Source organism: Oratosquilla oratoria, chromosome 4, assembly GCF_046742065.1.
Source record: "Oratosquilla oratoria isolate Oo_2021 chromosome 4, ASM4674206v1, whole genome shotgun sequence".
Taxonomy (NCBI): domain Eukaryota; kingdom Metazoa; phylum Arthropoda; class Malacostraca; order Stomatopoda; family Squillidae; genus Oratosquilla; species Oratosquilla oratoria.
The window spans coordinates 64,770,468-64,775,467 of NC_134780.1; positions in this window are offsets into that span (position 1 = coordinate 64,770,468).

A 5,000-nucleotide genomic window follows, 5' to 3' on the forward strand; every position below is an offset into this window, starting at 1 on the left:
ATGGTGGAGCCCTTGGAACCAGTCTCGCACCCCCGGTTAGTAACCACAGATTAGAGGGAATATAAAGCATATTATATTACCCGGTAAACTTTGCTGTATGAACTTAATTTTAATCTGTAATTCATCTATTGTGATAGATTCATAGTTTTCACCTCACTGATGGGTGATAAGGTCAAGATGCAGCAATATGTAGAATCGTATGTTGATGTCACTAACATCTATCTGATACTTAAACAAGGTGCTCATATCATGCAGTGAGAAATGATAAAAAAAACATCAATTGTATGAAGACAGACACGGGCCTGCTGCTTTTGCCATCAAACATTATATCTTCTGATAAATCTATTCCACTGATAGTCCCCTTACACACGTTACGTCGGGCTGTATGGGCGTTCGAGCGTATTCAGGTTCCGGGATCTGATCTCGGGCAAATGTTGAGTCGTTGATTCGAATCCAACAAGCTTCGTTTATCTCTACAAAAAATTTGTTACCTATTAGCCATAGAATTAATTTGACCAAGGGTATTTCCTGAGAGGAATGAATTTGGCTGTATCTAACTCTATTTAACATTGTGTTGCCACAAAATATGTAACCATCGGCAAGTGAAAATGCAACACACATAATTTTTATTCAGCTTGGTCATGATAAGCAGTATGGTTGAAAACACTCAAAAAGGGGACTCGTTCACTCCACATTCACATCTTGTGTCGTTTACACTGTCTCAGCTTCCTTCCGTAACAAAATACGGCTTCACATGCACAGGGCTACCCACAGTAATCATGGGCAGGTGCCCGTCTGTGTCCAAACTACTCACCACCAACCTCTACTTGACCGCTGTTAATATTGGTCACTGATAATTTATTCGTCATACCAATATATCTATAAATATACATCATGCCAACTTAATAGATATAGTGGAAATTTCGCAAATAGTAAACTGTTTATTATAATGGTGTTTGACATGACCCATTCACGCTGTTTCACTACCATGTCTACTCTCGTCACGAGTCACTGTCCAACCAATGTACCAGTTACAATTGCTGGCGAAAATAGGTATATATGGAATGGATGGTAGCAGAGATAACGGCGAGAGTACTGAGAAAGGGTTGAGGAAAGTGGAAGATGAATCAGTTGTCTGCGAATGACACTGGGCTTGTTGAATCTGAGGAGAGACCTTAAAAGTTGGTTACTATTTAGAAGGGTGTGTGAAAAGAGAAAGCTGAGAGTAAATGTGGTTAGAAATAGAATGTACAAGAAGTGCTAATGGTGGCAAGTTGGTTGTTAGTGTGGAGGATGGCGAAGTAAACAGAAAACTTTACATATTTGGGGTCGCATGTGACAATGAAGGAATGGATGTAGAACGTGAATTATAATTTAAAAGAGGCAAGTGATAATCTGGGTGAAATGAATTTTCTTACTAGGAATAGAAATCTGGAGAGAGTTACAGTGTAAAGATTGTATAAAAAAAGTGATTGTACTCACGGCACGATGTGGAATAGACCTCAAATTGGCAAATGGGATGCAGACAAGAATTCTTAATATTTTTTTAGAATGCAGTGATTAAGAACGGTGATGAGCCTTACCAGAATGAAGAGAGAGAAACGTGGAGGTGAGGCAGAGAACAGGTACTGGAAAGAAAACTATCATAATGGATTTATCAAGGAGTGCTGAATTAGTTTGGGCATATGGAAAGTAAGGGTAAAGAAAGAGTGGAAAGGCAGAAGTGGATGGAGTGAACCTGAGAGGAGGGCCACAAAATGAGGTGGATCGGTGAGGTGAAGGGGCCTTGTATGCACAAAGTGTCTGTCGAACAGAGATGAGTGCAATAAATAAAAGTCAGTAGAGAGATTATGAATGGATGAAATGATAACGTGGCCCGACAATGTTCTCATCTGGTAGGTAATTATTCTGAGTGGATGAAGAGGGGCGGGGGTTGAAGGTTCAACCTATGATATAGAAGAACTCTGCATTGTTCATAAACCGGATAGTGTGGTGGGAACAAGGATGACCCTTCACATAAGAACATGAGGACATAAGAATGGAGGAAACTGTAAGAGATCATAAGGCCTACACTAGGCAGTACCATGTACCATACCACCTGCCATCCATATCCATAAAGTTATCTAATCTTCACTTCCATCAACCAATTGTTTCAGCGCTTATTACGTGGTCTGCTCCATTCATTAACCACGCTGGTGTGTGTGTGTGTGTGTGTGTGTGTGTGTGTGTGTGTGTGTGTGTGTGTGTGTGTGTGTGTGTGTGTGTGTGTGTGTGTGTGTGTGTGTGTGTGTGTGTGTGTGTGTGTGTGTGTGTGTGTGTGTGTGTGTGTGTGTGTGTGTGTGTTTACCTAGTTGTATTTACGGGAAGGGAGCTATGCTCGTAGTGACCCGTCTTTGTATCTTTTAGCATCAATTTTTTTTCTTAAAATCTTGAATAGTATTGCACACACTGTTTCTTTATCTAAGTTACTCCATATATCCAGCACTCTGTGTGGGAAGCTATTCATTTTCCGATCTCTTCTATAGTTATCCTTTTTGAGTTTCTTTCTATGACCTCTTGTTTTTCCATTGTAATTTTTTAGTAAATCATTCCTGTCAAGGATTTCCATTCCTTTCCTGATTTTAAATATAGTAGATCACCTCTGTCTCCTCTCTGCTCTAGTGTTGGTAGTTCCAATTTCGATAATCTTTGTTCGTGTGTTCATTTGGAAAGAGCTGGTGCCAATTTTGTTGTTGCTCTCTGTATTCTTTCTAGTCTCCTTATATTCGTTTTAGTATTGGGTGTCCGTAGTTTCGCTGCATATTCCAATTTTGGTCTAACCAATGTAACTAATATATATATTTTTTTTTTTACAATTTCTTCATCCAAGCAGTCAAATACCACTTTCATTGACCTTAATAGGTTGTAGGTTTCACCGAATATTTTGTTTCTATGTTTATCCGGTGTCATGTCTTTGCTGATTATTACTCCAAGGTCCCTTTCAGAGTGCACTTTTTTATTTCTTCTTCACCAATTTTGTAATTTTTTGAAAATCTGTTTTTGCTTTTTCCAAACCCCATTAAGCTACACTTCTTGATATTGAAGTTTACTTCCCACTTTTGAGTCCATTTTCAGATTGTGTCCAGGTCTAATTGTAATGTATCACAGCCCTCTTCTGTTCTTACTTTCTTTAATATTTTTGCGTCATCTGCGAAGCAATTCATATAACATTTAACTCCTTCATCCATGTCATTTATGTATATGGCAAGCATGATTGGAGCCAGCACTGACCCTTGTGGAACACCACTTATTATTTCTTCTAATTTCGAGTATTTATCTCTAGTTACTACCCTCATTTTTCTCCCAGTCAGGAAATCTTCCATCCATTCTAATAAATTACCTGCGATGCCACCTATTGATTCTAATTTCTCGTTAATTTCTTGTGTGGTACTTTGCCAAATGCCTTTTGTAGGTCCAGATAGGCACAGTCTACCCATCCATCCCTCTCATCTATTATATCGATTAGTCTCGAGTACAAGTAGATTAGGTTTGTTGTACATGATCTTCCTTGTCTAAATCCACATTGCCTTGGGTTTATTATAGATTTTTCTTCCAGGTGTTTAACCCATCTACTTTTGATCACTTTTTCACATATTTTAGCTACTGTGCTTGTTAGGGAGACCGGTCTGTAGTTAGTTGGATTTTCCTTGTTTTCTACTTTATATATTGGTACAATGTTTGCGTTTTTCTAGTCTTGTGGTATCTTTCCTTCTTTGAGCGAGCATTTGGTTATAATGTGTATGTGTATTTTATCTGTTAATTCCTCTACGCATTCCTTTAGTATCCAATTTACAATTCCATCCGGACCATGCGATTTTCTAACATCAAGGTTTTTAACTTGATCGGTGATTTCCTTCTTTGTCACAGTTATTTCCTTCATTGAGGGGGGGGGCGGGTTGTCTATTCCCTCACAGTTAGGTGTGTTCTCAATTGTGAATACCGATTTGAAGTGGTTGCTCATAACTTTTGCCATTTCTTGTTCCTCTGTGTATTCAAGACTTCCTTGGCGCAGCTTTTCTATTTCTTGTTTGTTTTTTAGTTTACCGTTCACATATCTATAAAATAGTTTAGGTTGTTCCTTGCATTTTTCTATTATTTCCTTTTCATAATTTCTCTTTTCTTCTCTGTGTATTTTCAAATAATCGTTTCATAGTTTGATGTATGTTTGCCAATTGCTTTTTCTATTTTTTCCAGGCTTTGTCTCTTTTATCTTTGGCTTCACTACATTTTTGTTGTACCAGTTCTTTATGTATATTCTCTCTTGCTTTTGTTGTGGAACATATTTGATCACTCCCTCATTATAAATTTCTTTTACTGTATTCCATTTCTCTTCCATCCTTGTTTCTTCTTTAAGGAATTTTTCCCAGTTTGCATTACGAAAGTTTTTTAAGTTTCTCAAAATTCGTTTTATTGTACATTGGTCTTCCTATTCTATGTTTCTTATTTCTTCTTACGTCTATTTGCTCTTTTAGTTCGAATTCTATTAGTACATGGTCTCTCTTTCCTATTGGTGTTTTGTAATCTATTCTGTCTACAATTTTAGGTTCCGATGTAAGTATTAAATCCAGTCTCGAAGTTTCCTCATTGTTTCTGTATCTGGTATTTTCTTTTACCCATTGAGTCATTGTGTATTCAATGGTCATATCGAGTAGCATGCTGCCCCATATGTCCTCTACACCCCTCACTCTCATATCTTCCCAATATATTCATTTTGAGTTAAAATCATCCCTGATTACTGCATTTCCTCTTTCTTTCAGTATATCAGTTAGTTCATGTTTACTATCTTCTAGCAATTTGAAATTATCGTGTTCTGTCCAGACCTGTGTTTCAGGGGTCACATGCACTGCTACAAATTTTCTACTTTTCACGTGGCTGTTTTCTATTTTTATCATCACTGGCTCTACATTGTTTTTTCCTTCTGTTAACTTTGTCACATTTAAGTCTTTCTTGGTCAGAAATAG